At 40.2% G+C, this 24,522-nt stretch overlaps 1 non-coding gene across 1 annotated transcript; it reads right to left on the bottom strand.

Moving 5' to 3' along the window:
* Positions 1-23,880: 23,880 nt before the first annotated feature.
* Positions 23,881-23,952, bottom strand: Trnah-gug (transfer RNA histidin (anticodon GUG)). Its single transcript has one exon. It is a non-coding gene; the product is annotated as a tRNA-His (tRNA).
* Positions 23,953-24,522: the final 570 nt, after the last annotated feature.

Genomic DNA, 24,522 nt, shown 5'->3' with positions numbered 1-24,522 from the left:
CGGCTAACCGCTCCTCACCCCACGAGAGGTATGTAGTCCGTGTCGAATCGCAGAGGGGGAGCAAGCACTTCTCCTCGCGATAGTCGTTTGTCCGCGACTTCTCGAGCGATCCGAGAGAGTCCCCTCCCCCCCCCCCATTTTTTTTTCTCCCCCGGGGCCAAACAGCCGCAGAGCGGGCGGAGGGCATGAATTATTAACAGCGGCGACACCGCGTGGACAATCGCTCAGTGGAGCCGCTATGACTACAGGCGGGGGGGGGGGGGGGGGGGAGGTGTATCGTGACGCTACTCAGTAGGGTTTGGACGAGAAGAAGGGTGTCTGGGTGCCATCGGTCACGAATAACGACCGTCAAGTGTCCTGATGTGCATCTCCCCCCCCCCTTCCCCAACAACTAACTTAAACCAGGCGTATTTATTCGGGAGGGTTTTCTGGCCTAGGGGAAAACTCTAGGTGCGCCCCAGGCCGAAGCCTACACGCCTGATCACGCTGGGGTTTTCAGCCATGCAGGAAGGGTAGCGCAGAGGAAGTTGATTCCTCCCTAGAGCCTCGTAACACACCGTAGCGACCGCGAAAGCAGAGCAAGTTTAGGCTTTCGACCACAACACGCCAAAATGTGCGGCAATGCGTTAAGAATTGGGGGGGGGGGGGGGGGTAAATAATTGTTTCTAATGTATATTCGAACTCCCATGTGCGACTCACTCAACAATAATAATTCTAAACCACATTCGCGAACTGTAAATTTTGCAATATTACATATTTTTAGCCCGTAACCAAAGGGGAATATTCCAAAAATTTACTTTTTTTTAAAAAATTTCTAACTACGGAAGAATTCAAATTAACAAATGAAACTTGAAGTTGTTGCAGACTTTTTTTTTAATATAGATAATTGGGAAACGATATACAAGTTTAGTCCTATGAATTTCGTCGTTTCTTTCGCAGTTATACATTAAACGCACATATAGATTTTAATTTTAGATGAAATTTTTAAAGTTTCCACTGTTTTTTTTTAAACCTTTTCACACTTATATAACAGCTGGAACCACAAAAATTGTCAGGCATATTGACACATCCAACTGTCATAAGCGTGTCAAATATGATGATTCTCACTATCCTTCAAGTATGGGAAAAAACTAAAGAATGTATGGAAAATGTATATATTAAACTAAGTTTCCAGCGCAGTCTAAGGTATAATCGATGGAGACGTAAAAATATTTCAGATGACCAAATTGTAGATATTTTTAACTTCGATAGGTCGACAAATTCTCAAGACAACACTTTTCCATTAAGTAAGGAAATTAATTTTAAAAAAAAAGCGTGTGTAACTCAGTACACGTGGTGAAAGTGAAACTTCTTTGATAATTCAAACCTCGACTCGAAAGTATGTCCTAAGGGGTGAAACGGCACAGAGAGAAAGAGAAAAAGAAGAAAATTTTATGAATAAACATGAATGAACAAAATTATTACTCACTTCAAAATAACGGCTCAGGGCATAAATAATTATTGATAATTCAATAATGATTAATTAACAATTAATATTACCCACTGTTGAAATACACCATAAAGAAAAACTGTGTGTATTATTGTTTATTCAAACAATTCTGTCATTTAAAACACAACAAATCTCTGAACGAAGTACGAAATTCATAACAGGTAGCGCCATCTATACGGGAAATGCAGGGACTGTCTAAACAGCGCTCTCTACGCTGCTGGTTGAACAAAGAGGAACGTGAGCGCGCTGGTAGCAAATATAAAACACAAGGCACTCACAGCTGACTGTACATGATACCTATATCTATTTTCCAAAACAAGCGCACGCGCACATCTTCTGTCTTATTATCTATCCTTTTTTGCGCCTGAAACGTTTCACAACAATGTTTCACGGAAAACGTTGCATTAAAATTCAGAATTTTTTTTTCCATCGCGCCCAAAGAAGTTTCACTTCAAAAACATGCGAGAATAATAATTAAAAACTTGCACTAGTTCTAAAATTGTTGTTTATGGGGTCTAGAAACAATGGAACGGAAAACTATGTAGGTATACAGTTTCCGGAAGTCGCACTTCATTAACGACTGCAAATTCTTCGAAATCCATTCAAAACATCACGTGGATACGTTATTATTTTTATTTACTGCGAACGTTACAATCTAGGAAGGAAAATGGGATTATGTGGCTGTCCCGTAACAGCCTGATGCCTAAGAAATTGCAGCCACTGGAACCTAACCTCCACCCCCCCCCCTCCTTCTTTACCCAAATTTTAGCAGATGAAACCAATTCACCCTAACCGCGAAATTTCGAAAATTTGCCAAAGAACTCGCGTAAACTAATTAATTCATTGTTTCACTCGTGTTCACAGTCGCGCAAACAGACGCGTGCAAACTAAACAACATCCACAAACAAGGGTGCTGAGCCGGGGAGTGAGGGGGGGGGGGGTGGTTAGAAAATAAAAAAGGGGGTCAAAAAGGAGAGCGTTATTGTAGGGCTGGCAGATATTTGCAGTCTGCCAGAGGGTAGCATCCCCGACATCATTCACCATAAACCTCCCCCCTACACCGCTCCACTTCTGCTAACACACCCCGGGGGAGAAGTTTTTAATAACTCCCGCCCCGACCCGCTGGTTTCTATTGACTCGCAGCTCGGGGTAAGTGAGGTACAGCCGCTATTGAAAAAAAATATAAATAATAATGATTGTAGCTTCTGTCACAAGTCTGTCCTCGTTCGCGTTCGTCCCGCTTAGGAAGTCTCGGAACAAGGTGTTCGTTTGACTAACTACCAAATACAAGCGTCAATAAAACTACAAAAAGGGGGTTGTCTGTAAAGTCGGTTTACGGCCGATAATTTTACGTGATAACGTCATAAGAAAACATTGATGAAAAATTGCATACTTTTTTTAATTTTCAAATATTTTTTTAAATTATTTGCAAATTTAATTTAAATAATTTGTTTAAATATAATCACTAACAATTAGTTATAGAAATAAACTGAAATCAAATCAATGTCAATAAATTATTGTTAATTTGAAATGACGAAATTGGACAAATAAATCAAATTTTTTAAATTGCTGCTTTTAAAAAAACCCGCCTTAACCTGTTCGGTATTATAGAAGATTTTCCCGCACGGTGGTTGGCCGGTTCTTACACGCTAGGCTCAGGCGTAACGTGACACTTTTTCGTGCGTGCAGCCGGCGTTCATCTATTTATAAGACGTTATCACGTCAAAAAGTATGTCACTTTGAAATCACTCTAAACGTATGTTTGAAGTTTCTTCATCTCATTCTACAAGTCATTACTTTCCGTTTTAATTACACGACCGAAACCCAGTTTCTGAAGAAAAAAAAACAATCTTTCAGTAAACGTAACAAAAAAATAATTCCTAGCTATTTTAATTTTTTAAGAATTTCACGTTGCAAACGCTTTCTCTCCATTTCCTTCTTTTGATCACTGCCGATTTTTTTTCTCAGCAGCAAATATGTTTTAAATTGTAACATGGTCTGACCTCGAAGGATGATCTTACTCTATGAATACTGGCTTGCTCGTTCAATCGTGCCTTGTTACTGTGTTTTTATAAAATGAATTTACATGCATGATAATGTTGTTTTGATTGATAAAAAAAAAATAGTGCGTGGAGTCCCTCCGCGCGGAAGAAGTGAAACTTCGTAATGTGGAAAAAAAAAATAGGAAGGGGTAGAAATTGATTTTTAGTGAACTCATGTTGTTTCTTTAAGACAAACTTTATTCGAGTGCCACGCATTCACTCTCGCTCTGTCTCTTTCTATTCCCCCTCCCCAGGAGCGTAGAACGTTTAACGCAACCTTGTTGGAAGTCACATTAGAAGTTTCACTTCAAAAATTAATTAAAATAAGGTTTATTAAAAAAAACATTAAATATTTCGTCTTTTTTGATGTGTTAACACCTTAGCTCTCTGTATGCTGCATTTAGTAGGAGTAATTTCGACGTATGGAACGGAAACGTGTAGAAACGATGCTGCAATCTGTGGCGAATGGCGCAAACTAATGTTCACAAACCCAAAACGGAAACTTTATAGTATTAACTGTTTAGTGAAGTTTAACAAGACGGATTTCAAGTCTTTTTCACTTTTATCGGAGCCGTTTAATTATATAAAATTTCGGCCAGCTAATCAAATGATTCAATAGTCGACGTAGCTGCTCCAGCAACGAATTCTAGCGGTGGGTGCGTCAAGAAGTGTAGTTGAAAACACAATTTGCGTGTATATTTATTACGCTCTGCATTATTTTACATAATTCTACGTTGAATTCCGTGTCCGAGTTTCATATTGCAAGTGAATTTGCAGCTCGAGAACACACGGATTTGCTCGTTGCCGAGGTCCGATGCTTACACATCGCTGGCGAGTACTGAAAGACTCGCTTACGGACCTTACGTGATTCTAAAAAAATTGGTTGCCTTTAAAGTCTGTTTACGGACGATAGTTTAACGTGACAACGTCATAACAAAACATTTATGAAATTATTGTATAATTTATTAATAAATTTGAATCATTTTTATTGAATTATCACTATTTTGTATGGATACAAAGAAGGAGTGAAATGAAATCTACAATTTAATTGATAAATTTACTTTTATTTGCACTCATTAATTCAAATATGTTTATTACTTTAACGAAGAGATTATTTTAACTATAACTTTTATACATGTTTGCTATTTAAATTCTTCCAATCTGTGTTATTATGTAAAGGAAAGGACGATGATAGGAAAAGTAGGAAACGAATGGGATTGTTTCAATTTTAATGTGCCTCGAAAAAGTCAAATCGATGGTTGTTCCAATCGAGTGGCAGAGAGATAGATGCGGCGCAAGCGTACAATGAGCGTAACGGGACAATGTGCGTAACGGGACAATGAATCATCCTTTTTCGTGCGTGCAGCCGGCGTTCATCGATTTATTAGACGTTGTCACGTCAAAATAATTCAAGCGACCCGAAGGCACATTTGACTGAGAGGGCCTGATCTAGTCTATGGTCAACGCGCTCTCACGCTCACCATCGAACAAGGGGGGGGGGGGGGGGGGGGGGGGAATATAAAAGTGCGACTCTTACAGTGGAAACTGAAACCATATTTTGAGCGACATGTGACGCTATCCGTTGGGTGAGACCATAACTACGAGCAAATCAAATTACTTGGATCCCAATTTGTTTTGTTTTTGTTTGCCTGAGCCCCTCGCAACTCACCATGTTGAGTGACTGCCAGAGACTCTTTGCGTTATTTTCTATGGAATACCTGACCCACTGAACTTTCACCTCCTGTCTAAGGATCCCAAAGGTTGATTTTATTTTCCTAACCAAATTAAAACTAAGTGTATTTGGGAGGGGTCCGGGCTAGGGAAAGACTCTAGGTGCGTCTCAGGCCGAAGCCTATACTCTCTAAACATTCAGGGTTTTTAAGTCATGCGAGTAAGGAAGCTTGCGTCTTGTGCTAGGACGGGGATTGGCCAGCCATTGCAGCAATTTGCGCCTTGACTAACTCCCCTCACTGACTAGTAACTAGATAAGTTGGGCAACTACTAGACATGTATTGCTTGGTAAAAGATTAAAATTCCATGTTACACGTAAATGATTATGAGATGTTACAATTTCTGGTATGCCACACCACAAAATATGTGGCAACCAAAATAAGAGTAAAATAAATTTCACCGGTGTGTTTGCTTGATGACAGCTGACGCAACACACAGCTGTGTCGGCGACATAATTACGGAAAGCTGCCATCTAGCGGTTGGGCCCGGGAACTACTTGAAACACTCACCGCTGGAGAGCTCGTACTCTGGCACGAACTGCTCGCTGTCGTCCGTCTCGCAGCTGCTGCCTGCAACACACGAGCCCCATCGCGCTGGGTGCTGGTTCGAGTCCACCTCGGGCGGGATGATCCCGCGAGGGCTTCTCGTCGCCTTCCGCCGGTGGCAATGTTTGACGTGAAACCCTGTTTTTGTATTTTTAAAAAATTGGAGAAACAACAACATTCAAATGCTACTATCATTATTTTCATCCACCATTTTATTTTCCAAGCATTAAAAATGTAAATAACACGTTATCATTTTAATTTATATAAATCCAGTGTCCTGATGTTTTTTTTTCCAGTGAACTCTTCACCAAGTCAACCGATTTCGATGAAAATTGGCATTTATGTGTAATTTTTTCCAACTTGAGAGATAGGAGAGTTTTTATTTCGATCAATGGCCTTAATAATTTATAATTAATAATAAATAATAAATAACCGATCGCCATGGGTAAACAAAAAATCATAGGTCATAAACCTACAAACAGTAATTGTGTGACATTTTACTATGTCCAACACACTGTCATATAGCGCTATCCAGTTTGCTTTAACTCGCAGACAATAAAGCTCCATGTGTTTAGCCCGGGCAACGCCGGGTACTGCAACTAGTAAACTATATACATGTATATATACTTCATACGTTTTACAGATAATTTTTTTTTCTTTGCTTTTTCTGTGTAGATCTGACCGAATTCAAAAAAAAATGTCTTGCATGGTATTATCACCCTTTCAACGAACGCGGGGGGGGGGGGGGGAAGTACTGGCGTGATTAGCGTGACGTGGAATATGCTTCATGTTTGCCCGCTCTGTGCTGGGAGATTGAGGGAGGGGTTGGGTGTTGTCGGCAGGACACAGGGGCGGCCAGGTCACGTGTGCAGGTCGGCTGGCGAGGAAGAGACAAAAGGGGTTGAGAGGCGGTTGCGAGAGGGGGGAGGGGGGTGTTAGTTAATCTGTTTTGGACGGCACTCTGGGAGGCCCCCCTGCGGAACTGGCCATTACACTGATTAGCCCTCGGGGCCTGGAGTGATGAGAAGGGGGGGGGGGGGGGCGAACAGGCAAACAGCCGCGCGTCTAGGCTCGTAGGTGTCTCGCGGGCTGCGCCACTTAAGGCTAAGGTGTCTCACCACGTGGTGATAATTCCCCCCCACCCTTTTTTTGACGTGACTACGTCTAATAAATCGATGAACGCCGACTGCACGCACGAAAAAAGTGTCCCGTTACGCACATTGTTCCGTTACGATGTGTCCCGTTACGTTGTGTCCCGTTACGCTCATTATACGCTTGCGCCGCATCTATCTCTCTTCCACTCGACTGTTTATAAAGTGAAGTGACAAAGTTAATGTGGTTTTCATTGCTTATTACAACAACAATTTCGGCAATAAAGGTTAATTATTCTTGCATTTTAAAAATCTGATTACTAGTATAATTTCAAGTATTTATTCATTTTTTATTATTAAAATAAAAATGATTCAATTTTATTCATAAGAGTGTGCAATCATTTCATCAATGTTTTGTTATGACGTTGTCACATTAAACCGACATTACAGACAACCAATTTTTTTTTTTTTCACGGGTGACATCCTAGCTCCCGGTGCACGGCAATTGACATGAGTCATTTGGTGAATGTGTGATCACGGTGCTGCCATCTGTGGCGATGGCGCGAACCAGAATTCACAAAAATCCAAAGCGAAACTTTATAGTATTAATTGTCTCATAAATTCCAACAAGATGGACAGCACTAAAAAAAAAAAAAAAAATTCTTCGAAAATCACGTCTAAAACAGGGGTTAAGTATTTTTTTTAAATTTTTTTTCTCGGTTTTATCGGAGCCGTTTCGTTACATAGTTTAAAATTTCGATTATAGTCTACGTATCTGCTTCGGCAACGAATTCTAGCGGCGGGTGCGGAAACTTACGTGTGATTCACGACAAGGATTGTAGATGAAAGCACAATTCGCGTAATATACTTATCACGCTCAGCGTTTTTTTTATTTTATAGAATTCCACTTTAAGTTTCGAGTCCGAGTGTATTTGCAACATGAGAACACGTGTATTTGTTCGTCACCGAGGTTAGATATCTGGCGAGTATTTAAAGACTAGCTCGCATTTTTTTTTTTTTAAAAGGGATATTTATAAAAATTTTTAACCGATGCCTCCTTTGTAGTTGTTCTTTTACAACAAATATTTCCAGCATATATTTTACTAAGTGTGATATGACTGCTGTGAACACTAGCGCGAGTGGTGACAATTACAAAGACTTGTGCGCATTATTACATCCATGACATTACAAAAGGTGAAAATCCGTTGGAAATACTTGTGGCAGAACAGCAAATACAAGGGAAGTACAGAGTTACAATTTTCGGTACAACCCATTTTGACGTGACGTCTAATAAATCGATGAACGCCGGCTGCACGCACGAAAAAGTGTCCCGTTACGCACATTGTCCCGTTACGCTCATTGTACGCTTGCGTCGCATATATCTCTCTTCCACTAGATTGGAACAACCATCGATTTGACTTTTTCGAGGCACATTAAAACTTGAAACAATCCCATTCGTTTCCTACTTTTCCTATCATCATCCTATCCTTAACAGAATAACACAGATTGGAAGAAGTTAAATAGCAAACATGTATAACAGTAATAGTTAAAATAATCTCTTCGTTAACGTAATAGAAATATTTGAATTAATGAGTGCAAATAAAAGTAAATTTATCAATTAAATTGTAGATTTCGTTTCACTCCTTCTTTGTATCCATACAAAATAGTGATAATTCAATAAAAATGATTCAATTTTATTCATAAAAGTAAGCAATAATTTCATCAATGTTTTGTTATGACGTTGTCACGTTAAACTATCGTCCGTAAACCGACTTTACAGACAAGCAATTTTTTTAAATTAATGATTTAAAAACAAAAAAACGCTTTGACGTGGCGTGTCAGACCGAGACTTAACGGCGAAGTTTAAATGTAATACTGAGAGGACTTTACCCGCAATTGAGCGAGTCTTTTAGTAGTCGCCAGAGATTTGTAATATCTAACTTCGGTAACGAGCAAAATCACGCGTTTTCATGTTACAAAATACAGTGTTGTAATACGAAAATCGGACACGAATTGTAACGTAGAATTTTTGATGTGACAAAGTCTAATAAATCGATTAACGCCGGCTGCACGCACGAAATAGTGTCCCGTTACGCACATTGTTCCGTTACGTTGTGTCCCGTTACGCTCATTGTACGCTTGCGCCGCTTCTATCTCTCTTCCACTCGACTGTTTATAAAGTGAAGTGAAAAGTTAATGTGGTTTTCATTGCTTATTAAAACAACAATTTCGGCAAGAAAGGTTAATTATTCTTGTATTTTAAAAATCTGATTACTAGTATAATTTCAAGTATTTATTCTTTTATTATTAAAATAAAAATGATTCAATTTTATTCATAAAGTATGCAATAATTTCATCAATGTTTTGTTATGACGTTCTCACGTTAAACTATCGTCCGTAAACCGACTTTACAGACAACCAATTAAAAAAAAAAAAAATAATGCCGAGAGTGATAAATGTTCGACAATTGTGTTTCCAACTACATTTCTCGACGCGAACGACACGTAGTTTACGCAACCGCCGCTGCCGCGCGGCAACTACTGAATCATTCGATTCGCATTACGAAAAAAAGCGAAGAAAAAAAAGACTAGAAAAAATACAAAAAAAAACCTGCTTTGGACCTGATTTTGAACAAGGATTATTTATCAAAATACTGCCCATTTTGTCAAAAATTCATTAAACCGTTAGTACTATATAGTTTCTCTTTGGCTTTGTGAACTTTGGTTCGCGCCGTCCTCCACAGATGGCAGCACCGTGGTTACACACTTCCGTTCACTGACTTCCGTTCCATGCACGAAATTACTCCCACGAAATCCCGTATACCGAGAGCTAAGATGTTACACATGAAAATATCTAACTACGAATTCATCGTTTGGAAGCAAGAGTGGTTAGAGTTCGTTACCGATGAGCAAAAGTTCCGGAGTTCAATTCCTGGTGCGACAGCTGTATACCTCTCCCCTCTTGGCTTCATATTCCCCCACCCTCTCTCTAGTCTATAATCCGGCTCTATGCTACCCTCGTGGGTGAACTCCATTAATTATCATTTACGAGGCGACTTCCGACATCCGAACTAGAGCTACGCGATTAATAATGTTCCTTGGATCATCCGAAGGTTCTCGCTGCTCTCTTAACTCACTCTCTCTTTCTCTTTCCTATCTTCCTTCTTCCTCGCCATTTGTGCTGTTCTCTGCCGTAGACTAGCGGGAAGCCTAAGATGTACATCAAGTTCTGTCCCTGCCCGATTACACCCGAACAATTCACTTTCGGCCAACCTCGGGATTTGTTTTATTTTTGCGCAGGAAAAATGAATTCAAATATTTAAAGTGGTCGGTTAGGGTAGCTACATTAAAACACTTTAAAACACTATGGACGGTTAGTTAGGTTAGTATAGCTACAGAGAAATATAAATATATATATAAATAAACCCGAGGTTGGCCGAAGGTGAATATTCGGGCGTGTTCGGGCAGGGACAGACCTTGATGTACATCTTAGGCTTCCCTAGACTAGCGCCGGCTACTCAGTGTCACCAACTTTGAACGGCCTATTTTCCCAGCTGAACTGTCGAAAACTGTGTCTCGTGACGGACGCATCTGGAGCATTTTTGAGGTTATGAAACCTCTTAGGACTTTCTTCGTATGACCAAATTTCAATGCAGTTAAATGCGTTTGCGAGATTTAATTGCTAGTGAACTTAAATGTGTTGTGTTTAAGATTTCTTGTTTACAATTTATGGTTTTAATATAAATAAACGGATGTCTGTTAGAGTATACAAAAAAAGTGACATTTCTTTACGCAGGGAATATTTACGTCTGCGTGATTTTCGTGATAAACGGTTGAAGCATTTTTTATTATCTCAAGGCGACGCCATGTTGGTTAGACGCCCAAAATACTAGCTGAAGTGTGGTGTTTGTATTGTGAACAAAGTTTTAAACGACTAGTTTATGGAAGTGACTGTTTTAACGACGGAGATTCTAATTAATATTCACCAGCCATATCGGACGTGTTCAAACACCATTTCCGCAATATTTTTGGGTGGGACAGTATGGCACAATACACCTGAGACAATTACTGGATATCTCCAAGATTTTTGTGTGAAAACCTGACGTTGTTTCATATCATTGTATTTGTATTATAAAGATTCGTTCTGGATTTTGAATTTATACAAACATACTAATCAGTAATATTTTAATCTAATTTTCTTCCGAACAGCTTAACTATACAGTCGTTTATAAAATCAGACTATAACATTTGGTACAAATACAAACAAACATCCGCCATACTATGTGAAAATCAGATTTTAATGAATTTAATGATTTATTTGTGATATTTCGCCAGTGAATTGTTTATGCCTCCTGCGTATCCATGGCAACGGCTTTTTCAACGACAGACAACAATCTCGTCTCACCTTCTTGGAGCCACGCCTCCTGGGCGTGCCTGAACTCCTGGAACAAGTCACCTGCAACAAACATTAACACAATGACTGCACTTTTCTTAAAACTAGTTCACGCATTAAGAATTGTCACTACGAACAGTTCCTGTTCTTCAATTATCACTCCGTGTATACGGTTTTAGTGGTTTATGTTTCTCGTTGACTAACTGCTGTCAGTTCTTAAATTCACAATGGTAAACTACACCACCTGTGCAAATATTTGTTTGTACGTGGCGAAACCAATATTCATCATACAGTTGTTTCAAACAAATTTTTTGTAGTAGCAGACCCAAAAAAAAAATGGTTTCGTCAACTCAACTATCTACTTGGTTAAGTGAACGAAATAAGTTTTTTTACGTGTAAAATTTGGCTAGGCCGACAATATTTTGCTACAGTAATAAATATTCGTTTCATCATATGTTTGTTCCGAACAAACTTTTTGACGTGACAACGTCTAACAAATCGATGAACGCCGGCTGCACGCACGAAAGTGTCCCGTTTCGCTCATTGTACGCTTGCGCCGCATCTATCTCTCTTCCACTCGATTGGAACAACCATCGATTTGACTTTTTCGAGGCACATTAAACTTGCAAACACTCCAATTCGTTTCCTACTTTTCCTATCATCGTCCTATCCTTAACATATTGGAAGAAGTTAAATAGCAAACATGTATAAAAGTTATAGTTAAAATAATCTCTTCGTTAAAGTAATAAACATATTTGAATTAATGAGTGCAAATAAAAGTAAATTTATCAATTAAATTGTAGATTTCATTTCACTCCTTCTTTGTATCCATACAAAATAGTGATAATTCAATAAAAATGATTAAATTTTATTCATAAAATTATGCAATCATTTCATCAATGTTTTGTTATGACGTTGTTACGTTAAACTATCGTCCGTAAACCGACTTTACAGGTAACCAATTTTTTTTACAGCCTTTACATTCTGATGTGACGGTTTTCATTTTTTTTTTTTTTGCCGGTGACCAACACTTCACTCTACGCCGAGGAATAATTGCTACCAGCAACCTGCGGTGACACAAGGAAGCAAAGGTTCCTGCTCGCGGCCAGGAAGTGTCGGGAGCGCAAACAAAAGAAGGTCTCGTCAATTTGTAACGAAACTTTGGTCAGGTCCTCTGGAGGAAAATGTGACGTGACTACGAGGGGAAGTCTATGATTTACATTCTATATTGCACAGACCCGAATACTCACGTTGGCAAGCCTTCTTTTCACAGACGAGAGAGCCAAACCCGAAGTTCATGCTCGCTTTTTTTTTTTCCGTTCTATCTCATTGTATAAACCGGTGTGGCATTAAATTTTGCGGTCCATTAGGATAAATTAGCTACATTATAAATACTTTAAAACATTGTGGAAGGTTGGTTATATTAGGTAAGTATAGCCACATTAAAGATACTGTAAAATCATTTCATGGTTGCTTAGCAAATAACTTTTTAATATGTAGCTATCCAGGGCTAGGAAACCGTTTACCTGATTTCACAGTATCTTTAATGTAGCTATCCTAACCAAATCAACCGTCCACAATGTTTTAAAGTATTTATAATGTAGCTAACCTAACCTAATTGACCATTAGTTATCATGAGTTGTATATTTATTTACAATAAACAAAAAAAAAAAAAAACCGAAGATGCACGATCGGGCGTTTGGCTCTCTCGTCTGTGAAAAGAAGGCTTGCCAACGTGAGTATTCGGGTCTGTGCAATATAGAATGTACATCATAGACTTCCCGTCTACGGGAGGGTGGAGTGTGAGGTGCTACGAGGGCGAGACGTTCTTGAACTGTGGGTAGTTTCACGTCGCGCACTGATGATTGATCGCTCGGGTGTCCTATTGTCTTGAAGCTTCAACCTGGTTTGCAGTAAGGGAGAAAGGAATGACGACGTACGAGTGGTCGAATCACTTGTCCTACCGCACCGGGTCGATCCGGCTTTAATTCCCGACGGGAGTCAAACGTGGAATGGTGGTGGATGTCGCCACGTAAGGTTGGTATTCCCGATATTCCATCCGTTTCGTTTCCGCCGAATGTTTCGCTCTTGCATCCGTCTCTTACGTTCCAGTGTCGATGAGGCCTATTAATTTTTTTTTTCAAAGTAGATGAGCGTGGTGTCAAAACTCTCTACGCGCGATCATCGCTTGGAGTGACGTCACGTGTCGTCGACTGTACGGCCAATCACTTACCGCGCCGTGGGTGGTGAGCGCGTGTGGGCAAAGGAGGGGGAGGGGGGAATCAACGCGACAGGTTTAATGGTGATGAATGACTGGCTCGAGGGCAGGTGCGAGAGCAGTTGATGCGCCGCCCTTAGAGCCACTATCGCGTGGCTTGGGTCCTCTGTTCCTGTGCCACGTGTGTGCGGGAGCCCAGCCGACTGAGAGCTTCTTCGGAGGCAGCGGGGAGGGGAAGGTGTCTGTTCTCAGCAATGTGGCGTGGGTTCGATGGTTCGAATGTTCGAAGTTTCAATAGGTCGATGGTTCGATGGATCTAAGATTCGATAGTTCGAATGTTCGATGGTTCGAATGTTCGAAGTTTCAATAGGTCGATGGTTCGATGGATCTAAGGTTCGATGGTTCGAATGTTCGATGGGTCAAATGTTAGATGGTTCGAATGTTCGAAGTTTCAATAAATCGATGGTTCGATGGATCTAAGGTTCGATGGTTCGAATATTATATGATTCGAATGTTCGAAGTTTCAATAGGATGGTTCGATGGATCTAAGGTTCGATGGTTCGAATGTTAGATGGTTCAAATGTTCGAAGTTTCAATAGATCGATGGTTCGATGGATCCAAGGTTCGATGGTTCGAATGTTCGAAATTTCAATAGGTCGATGGTTTCATGGGTCTATGGTCCGATGTTCGATTGTGAACAGGTTGAAATTGCTCCACCTAAATCAGTGAATCAACGATGAAGGAATAAAATATATTTTTTAACGTCTCTTCGTCAGTGGAGCAGTTTGTGGAATGGACTGGAAAGAACAGGAGTGTATCGAGAAAAATAAAAAAACCTCACCGGCGCACAGCAATCGTCCGCCACGTTGTCATATTTGCGAAAAATCCCGGAGTGGAAATGGGGTAGGGGGAAATCTGACCAGCTCAACCATTGTCCGAATCAGTGACAATAATTCTTATCACTGCAGTCGCTGAATTCCACTGTCGTTAATCTGCCAGTGAATTCAGATAGTTTCGCAGGGATTTCCACTGATTTTGCAGGCAAATACCACTACATCATATACTAATTCCTAGAGACGATGGGGTAATCAGCCCAGAGGCATTTTTATCGTCAAAGTAAAATGGCTACCACATGAGTGGAACGCACTATTGAGTGTGTCTTTCTTAGTTTGCATTGTAGAGAAAATGACGCCCACTATTGGCACAGTCACACCGCCCGGCGTATTAAAATTAACTTTATTATTTTGTACACAATCGTTAGTTATAATAAGTTTTAAATTTTTTATATTACATTTTTTATAATACTATAAAATAGTTTTATTTGCAATATTATTGCAGCTGCAGTCATTCTGGGAAAGAATAAAATAGTAATTAAATGGTAAACCCCAATTAATTTTTCACAGGAGAAACTATTTTAGCTGTCGTTCAATAAATAACAAGCGTTCCGTTAAATTATTCCCTGTGTTCAAACAAAACCCAAATTTTTATTATCAAAAGATATAAAAATAATATGTTAACAAAAAATGGTGGAAACAAGATGGCGTCTTTCTAGTCGCGTCTCTTTAGAAGTAAAGTATTCCCAACATTCTCATTCATAATTTTTTTTTACATAATGTTTCAGATACATTTCCAAACATTTTCATTGCACCATAAAGTTGTGTCTGAAAGTTTCGTTCTCTATGGCGTATTTCCGGAAACAAGGACTGTGCTAGTGACGGAAATAGTGCATTGGAAAGAGAGAAGTAATTGACCATTAAAATGCACACTGCGATCAGAGGACGATACTGCCATGGTTCGCCATTGCCTTCCGAAATGTGGAGTTGATGAAACAACACAACGCCTTGGTGGAAAATGGATCCCAACAACTTAGTCTGACCAACAGGTAGCCTAATTCCAATCAAGTACACAGGAGTAAAAAAAAATGTCCGATACAAACAATTATCTACGAATGTCTGCTCGATTTAACATAGTACTTCGTTCATCTCACCATTTCTTTTTGTGAAAAAAAAATTTTCTTTGTACACTAAAACAGTAAATATTAACGTCGAAGATACCAATTTTCTGGTTCAACAAAATCATTTCTACTGTATTGCAAAAAAAAAATTTTTTTTGAATAAATTGTAGTAACTTATATGCATGCATTTCTCCAAATACAGAAAAAAAATATATATTGTCAATGCAAACAAATCATTCTTTCAATGCATGAAAATTGTTAAGATGTTTAAATAAGAACCGAAGGACGCCATATTGGTTTCAAAAGGTTTTCAAACCATAACAATTTTTGTATCGTTTAATTTAAACAATTTGGTTTCGTTAAAGCATAGTATATAATTTGATATAATGCCTGACGTCAAAAATTAATACTGGCAGCTACAATTTTGTTTCCACCTGGGCGTCACTGGCTTTTACTGATGACTGTCAATAATATTTTATTTATTTCAATATAAACTATATCATGGGCTTTGAAAATCTTTTAATGCACGGTACCTGCATGAACAAGGCCAATTTTTTAATTTAAAAAAACGATAAAAAATTGTTATGAGCATAAAAACTTTTGAAACCAATATGGCGTCTCTGAATTCTTATCTCTCCCTCTTAACATACAATTCAGTGAAAAACAGCTAGATCAACAACTGCATTTTTATCTTCCTTTATCGTCCATTATACCATTCAAGGGTTCCCACAGGGTAGCAGGTTCTACACCGAAAGTCATTTGACCGAAATTTAGGAGAAACGATTTCCAGTCTAGTGCCCTTTAGACCTGGTGTCTTTCGGTCAAATGATTTTCGATCTAGTGCCTTTCGACCTGTTGCATTTTGGCTAGATGACTTTTGGTCTAGTGCTTTTCAGTCTAGACTTACATAGTAAAAAAAAAAATTGTTAATACTTTTACAAGGAAAGTCCTTGTAAACACATTTGCCGACGATATCACTTGTAAGACTTTGTCTTGTAGTTTTTACAAGTTATATCGTTGGCAACTGGAGTTTCCCCGGACCAAACTGTCAGGATAAACACTGCACTCACGCGCTCTCGCCTCCTGAGCCAATCACGTAGCTGAACTCACCTTCGGCGGGGCGGGGCGGGCTCTTGTGCGGGCTGCGAGCCGGGAAGAAGCTGAGCGGGGCGGGGCCGGGCGGCGCCTTGGCGGGCGGCGGGCAGGGCGGGGCGGGGCTGAACACCGAGCCCTGTGGCGCAGAACACACCGATTACTTCTACTAACACTCCAACCCACCCGCCACGGCCGGGCGTGCGAACTGCGCAACAAACACCGCAACATGCAACAAAGTTCACTTATGACGTTTTCAAATACCTACTACGTAACACACAAAGCATCGGCCAAATTTCATCTTGAATTTTGGTTTGCATTTCTGACTTTTTAAAAACGCAGAGTTATGCCCATATGTTTTCAATCACACTATTCACATAAAAAATTAATGATACTTATAAAGTTAGTTGCACAAATCTATAACACTTTTCCAAGGAGTAAATAAATTGTAGATTATTTAAATTAAATAAAATAAATATGGCAGCGTCAATCGTTAGCTGTTACGGAAACTGAGGAGTAGACGAACAACACAAGCAGCGTTACGAGAATTCCGTAGCATCACTGCTGCGTCATTTATACTTTTTCCCCTGCCGTCTTTTTTTCCCGACTGTTATGACATCCAGCTGCCGTCTTCCCATTTGACCGCTGGCGCATATGTTGGAGTGGCGTCGCCGCTGACGCACTCTCCTTCTCTACCGGTTCCCCCACCACGTACCTAACTATTCCTCTCATGCGAGCGGAATTTTCGCAACGCTCGAAAATTTTACTCCCCTCAGCAAAGAAGTTTCACTTCAAAATATATATAGATATTCCGCACGGGGACTAGAATACACGACCCTCGCATAACGAACCCGAACTCTTGCCGTGCGCCAAACACTGATTGGCAATTGCGCCAACATAAGAAAACTTATGTTTCAACCGATCCGCGACTAAAATATTATTTCCCAAACGCTTGGCCACCTGGATCTCTCACCTGCATCACTTTCGTTCCTAGTCGAGCCGCGCATGCTCTGTGTATCCGGACGAAATCTGTGTCGACCAGTGGCCTACCTCTCCTTGTTCCAGTGGCGGATCCAAGGGAGGGGGGGGGGGGCACCAGGGGTAAGTTCCCCCCCCCCCCCCCGAAAAACTAGTTGTCTGCTACATTAATATTGCCGACAAAAATGATTGTTTCTGAAACCAATAAAATATTTTAATATAATTAATGAATTTCTTGTAGAATCATAAAATCTGGTGGTTGGATGTTATGTGCAGTGTGAGTAGATTAAATACAAATTTTAAGTTATTTTAAGACATTTTTTTTTCTCTGTCTATTCTGAAATCCTAGAGTGCCCCCCTCCGAGATGAACCTCTGGATCCGCCACTGCTTGTTCAGAGATTAAAATACTTTGAGAAAGTGTGATCTTAAATGATTCAGTAGAGACCAAGTAACTTTCACGATTCACAATTTTCAAAATTCAAAATGATTTACTGATTCACATTATGCACAGTACAAACAATTGGTACAGTGGCATACCAGCATTTCGTGCTCTTTTGCCGGTAGAATACAGAAGCAAGTCGCTTGACACGTTTTAACAAATACATACAATATAACTATTAACAGCTATAGCATGATGGAAAAGTCTTAAAAAAAAAAAACAAAAAAAAAACGGAATATCCACGTAACTTAGGAATCAGGAAATGAAATCTGAACAGTGGTTGGTAATTAATCCCAACATTAATCGAGTTAAAATTACTTAATTTAAACCGCGCCTATCGTTTAAAGAGTACAAAACATATTTTATTTTCAGTTTAGACTTATCAAATATAATGCACAATTTGGAGATATTTGCTTATTAGTACTTTTCGAATTAGTTTTAGTGTACATTTAATATACTAACAATATAAAACTTCCAGGAAGTATTTAATACGATTTTGAAAATAATTTCTTGCAAATATGAACAATATTATTTCTCTTTTACGGATAAATCATTCTCCTTAACCAGTTATTCACACCAAATACTTTTCATGACTTCCAAAATATGAATAAAACCATGTCGGTAAACAAGCTATACTTATAGTCTAGTCTTTATATTAGTGTAAAGTAACAAATATTTGTTTCAAAAATATGCAACCAAATAATACAACACAGATTGTGTCACATCTTAAATTAATAATTAAGTTTATTTTATAATCTAAGTTAAGTGACACATAAAGCAAGGTAGCTATAACAATTTTTTTTTTGTTTCAGTAGATTAATAAAAAAAAAACTCTAATTGTATGATGTGTCGTGAAGTGAACGACATGAGGCGAAAGCAATCATGTTTCGTGTGGCAGAAGTAAAAAAAAAAAATTATCAACGGAGCGAAATTACGCGCGACAAAATGTAATATCCCACCTTGTTTTCGGGTGAGATTTTCTCCTGTCGTTGCGAATTCAGTTATTCGGGCTGGAAAAGGACTAGAGGGACAGGGAGTGAGAAAGGAGGGAAGGGGGGGGGGGGTGAGAGATTTTTTTTCTTCTACTCCCCCAACTACAAATCGAATTGCTGCCGGCAAATTTGAAAATAGTTGCAGAAGTCAGAGCGCAGAAGGACGACTTCGTGAGGAGGTGGGGAGTTGTGGTGGTCGGGGGGTGTGGGGTGAAAGAGGGTTTTTCCGGCGGAAATGAAGCAATCCCGCGCGGGAAGTGGGGGAGGAAGAGATTCGACAGTCACTTGTCAACTGATCGCCGGTGTTGGTGGGCGCCAAGGGTCGCGCTCAGGGGTGGTTGAACGTTAGAGGGGGGGGGGGGGGGGGAGGGGGGGCGGCGGCTGAGACGGAGCGACGAAATCCTGGAGGCGCGATGAAAATCGAATGTCGTCGGGGGATGTGGGTCAGTAATGCCTCTACCGAGACCACAAAACCGAGCGGTCAGCGATTGGACAGCGGTTGGACAGGAACCCATCGCGTGGGACCGCGACGGCAGAGCGGCGGCGAAGATCGCTCGCCGGATCAGGATACGTTTTGCGGCGTACCCAATCGCAACATTGTCTGAATAATCATCTGAGCGCTGCTCTGAAAAGTTATCCTGAGTGTGACTACCACCACAAGATGCAGCGGCGGCTCGGGTGGGATGAAGCGGGGAAAGGGTGCCTCAGGTAGAAAAAAAAAAAAGGGTCGTGACGATTTTCTCGTGAGCAAAACGAGCGCAAAACGTGGCGGACGTTGCCGCGAGCCCACGCCGTTCGTCCCGCCAAATGCTTCCACTCTCGTCCGATCGCGCCTCGTCGCGACCACAGATCCCGATGTCGTCGGGACATCTAGCCCGTATTTTTAATGGTGCATTCACTTAGAACATTATTTCATTCATTCAGAACATTATTTCATTCAAACATAACATTAATTTGTCTGTTGTGGAAAACCAATTCTGGAAAAGGAAACGATTGGCTGTCGTATTATGTTCCATTATACAAAAAAAAAACAGTAGAAGAAAAAATAATTAAAATTCATGTCAAAGGGAAGTTAGGGAGAGTGAGTGTGAAATATTTTCCCTTTTAATAATTAAAGTAAAAATGAGAACGACTCATTACCCTCATTCATTTACATATCAAACCAGCAAATTATTTTTGACGTGACAACGTCTAATAAATCGATGAACGCCGGCTGCACGCACGAAAAAGTGTCCCACTACGGATGTTCCACTACGGATGTGCCCTGTTTGCTCATTGTACGCATGCGTGGCATCTCTCTTCATGCTCATTGTACGCATGCGTGGCATCTCTCTTCCACTCGATTGGAACAACCATCGGTTTGACTTTTCAATCATATTTTCGTCGTTTGAATTATTAATATTACGTAATTTAACGATCGTCCACCGATTTTCAGCACAATCGATACGGTTATTTAAAAGCAATGTTGAATATTCAAAAACGTTTTGAACCAACAATGGTGTTTTACAGTTACACATAATAATTCAAATTACACCCGGGATCTTTTGCAGAATGTTTTAAAAAATATTGTAACACATTATAAATAAGTTTGGTGTATTTGTGATACGTATTTGTTATGAAATCGTGTTATAAAAACGAAATAATATTATTCCCCTACCGTGAACAAATTTTTTATTACGAGTATATATTATCTGAAACTATCAAATTTCAATTTTGGCCTCGTGGTCTTGTGGTTAGCGTGGCTAATTTCTGATCCGAAGGTTGTCGGTTCAAATCCCGGCAGCTGCGAAATTTTTTTTTGTTCTTGTATAAATAAATACGACTTACGCAACATTTCAAAAGTAATAAATATATTTGAATTAATGAATGCAAATAAAAGTAAATTTATTAATTAAATTTTACATTTCATTTCACTCCTTTGTATCCATACAAAATAGTGATAATTCAATAAAAATGATTCAATTTTATTCATAAATATATGCAGAGGTAGATTTTATCTTACAAAAGATAAAAAAATTAAAAAAAAATTCTTCCTCAAACAATATAACATTTTTAATGCCTAAATGGTTTGGTTGCAAAAACCAATTACGGCTCAGTCTCAGGCCGAATATGATATTTCCTTTTCTTCTGGATCAATCATTTCATCAATGTTTTGTTAGACGTTGTCACGTTAAACTATCGTCCGTAAACCGACTTCACAGACAACCATTTTTTTTGTAGTGAAGTTTGGCACTGATATAGTGTTAAATTTTTTGTTTGATTTTAATTTCTCCCTACATTATCGCATTTTTACTATTATTTCTTGAACGTTCAAAAAAACTCATCTTTTAGCACAAACAATTCAAAATCAAATTAAACAATCTAATTTTAGGGGGGGGGGGGGGTGGGAGGGATAATTGGAAGACAATAATTTTCGAATGCTATATTATAAAGTTATTTAAAATAATTAGGAAACAACACGAAATAATTAAAGTAAATAATACAGGACACTACCCCCTCAAGGGCGCACTCTGATTGGGGTGCATGTGTGTTAGTGAGGCGGGATGATAAGCGCGACGCTCGCTGGTGCTTCTAGCGCGGTGTCTTCTCTGGACTGGCGCGCAGTCTTCTCGTCGTGCACAGGAAAACTGTGAAATTTTTAGCGGTGACCGTAACATTATATGGCGGAGAAATGAAGATAAAGGTGCGTGATGCCGGTCCTTTAAAAGTGCTTTCAAGAAACTGCACCGGTTGTTTTCACGCCTAAAAATTACACTGGAAACACTCCTTTTAGCCATTTTCACTCTCATAAAAAAAAATTTAAAAAGTAATCCTAAATCAAAAGTACTTTTCTGCTCTCGGCGAACTCTTGAATGCTTTTCCGTAAGCAGACCCCACTCGGGATATTTCGAGTAGTTTTGAAATCGCGTTGGTTTTTCCTGAAGCTCTGCGCACCGTGTGTGTGTGTGTGTGTGTCCGGGACAGGCGGCTGTGACCGAACCTACCGTTTACTTTTACAGCAGCGGCAAGGAGCGGCTGACTCGGGGCCTGTGAAGACGGCGCACGGGAGGCAGTGAGGTTGAGTCACAGGCGGGGCGGGAGAAGAAGGTGGGTGGTGATTGGGGGGTTGGTAAGGTGTGGGGGAGGGATGTCTCGACCCCGCCAATTAACGTAACTGGCCCTTACGCCCCGCCGAGGCGTCGCGTCCACTGCGTTGTGGCTCTCGCAACAAAAGACGGTCGCAGGCGTCGCTCCGGGCCCGGAGGAAAGATAGACAACGGGACACCCGGAGCGCGAACAAAAGGCCGTGAGCCTTTCAGCGTCACCCGGCGGGTCTTTCACGACCACCGCCCGGAGTGGCTGACTCCCGCACTTCGGGACAGAGACGTCGCCAGCGGACGTCCCTGTTCGATCCCTCTCCCCTACACCTCCTCCAGGAGATAGCAACACGTCACTTCCCCCTTTCCGACGACGGAGATTTTGAAGCCCTTAAGGGCTCCGCCTACCCGGGCACACACACACACGGTGTGCAGAGCTTCAGGAAAAAATAAACAACGCGATTTCAAAACTACTCAAGATATCCGAGTGAGGTCTGCTTACGAAAAGCACTTAAGAGTTCGCTGAGGGCCGAAAAGTACTTTCGATTTCGGATTATCTTTTTAAAACTTTTTTTTTTTTTTTTTAGAAGAGTGAAAATGGCTAAACCTCGTGTTTTCAGAGTAATTTTTAGACGTAAAACAACCGGTACAGATTCTTGAAAGCACTTAAGGAACGTGCATTATCTACACATTTATCTTCATTTCTCCTCCATATAATGTTACGGTCACCGCTCAAATTCCACAGTTATCCTGCGACGACGAGAAGATTGCTCGTCAGTTCAGGGACTTGCGCTTAGAGGCGACACCGCGCTAGAAGCACCAGCGAGCGTCGCACTTATCATCCCGCCTCACTGATACACATACACCCCTGACCAGGCGCGCTCCTTAAGACCCCGAACCTGTGGGTGACCCGTGTCCTTGTTCGAACGTGAAAGACGTCTCATTTGTCGCACGGGAACCTGACCTGTCTACAATTGCCACGTCTGACGTCCGAATCCACTGATTTCTAAAGAAGTCACTAGACTGCGTACGCTGAAGGAAAAAAAAGTAGGTACTGTTGAAGGATCTAAATCATGTACCCATAACCAGTGGCAGATAAGGGAATTAATTTCAGGAGGGTATTTGAAAAAAAAAAGTTGTTTTCAACGAACTTACGTCAGCAACAAGGGGTTTGGACAGTTAACATAATATTTTTTCTCAGCATGCATCACTTACTGCTTATGTAGTTTTGATTCCATGAACTGCGACAGTTCACTTTGCATCGCCCAAAATAACATACTAACCTCATAGAGATGTTGCATAGTTTTTTTTACAATCCCTCCCCCTTTTTTTCCCACCCTTCTGTGTTCACCACTGCCCAAAAACAATCTATGAATTGTTGATACAGGAACAGTTCATGTGATGGCATTACGGCAGGCGCTTACGCAGAATTTCATTTCAGGAAATTTGTTTTATTTCAAATTCTTTCCTTTTTTTGTTGGGAATGCTAAATTTTTTTATAGATATTTTAGAATTTATTGCGAACGTACATAATTTTCGGTACAATGCATCTGTTACAAAACTACAGTAACTCTACTCGAGTCAAAACATCGGAATTCCTTTATGGGTTTGGACACATTTTTGAAGTGATCCATGATAAACAGAGAAGCCGAAAACGAAAAGGCATGGGTCACACAGACGCGTTCAAGATTGTTTATTTTCAGGCCAACAATAAACCTGAAATTGAATTTCAGCGAAGTTAATTTTTATATCGTGTATTCTCAAAATATTTAAATGTAGAGGGAGATAAATAATTGTTTCCAATTGCTCAAATTAAAAAAATTTATGTCTCCCGAACGTTGCCGTGACCAGGATTCGAACCTGGGTTATTGCGGCCACAACGCAATGTACTAACCACTATACGATCACGGCTACGGTGACTGTTGAGAGTGACTGGTACTTTTACTGGAAGTCTAGCAGCAAACCAAGCAAGACCGTCACACTCCAGCAGCGACCACCGATCTTCTCCAAGCAGCCGACCCAGAGGGGCCCATCCACAATCGATCTGACGTCAAACGGTAATGCCGTACTAGTATAAGACGCATCAATTTGATATAGCGAAGTTTTCAAATACCCGTTCATAAAATACGCAAGAAGACAAAAAAAGAAAAATCAAGAACTAGCTAATTTTTCAACTTCTTCCGTTTCCGTACGAGCGCGGTGTTCCGAAAAACTTCTAAAGATGCCAGACGCATCACTTTTTTTTCACCTATTAAACTATCGCACAGTGAAACGAAATTAATTTTTTTTTAAAAAAATCGGATGATTAGGGAATTTAACACGTTCTCGTGAAAAAAAAATTCCAGACGGAGAAAGTTTCAACTTTGTTGGGTCGATGATGTCTGACGAATTGCATGTATGACGAACTACCGTAGTTTTCTCGCGTTAGCAGTTTTTTTTTGCGTCCTTGCGTTCTTACGTGTGTCACTCACGTCCTGACGT

Source organism: Bacillus rossius, chromosome 10, assembly GCF_032445375.1.
Source record: "Bacillus rossius redtenbacheri isolate Brsri chromosome 10, Brsri_v3, whole genome shotgun sequence".
Classification (NCBI taxonomy): Eukaryota; Metazoa; Arthropoda; class Insecta; order Phasmatodea; family Bacillidae; genus Bacillus; species Bacillus rossius.
The sequence above is the reverse complement of the archived record's forward strand: the minus strand, read 5'-3'. Positions and strand labels throughout refer to the sequence as shown.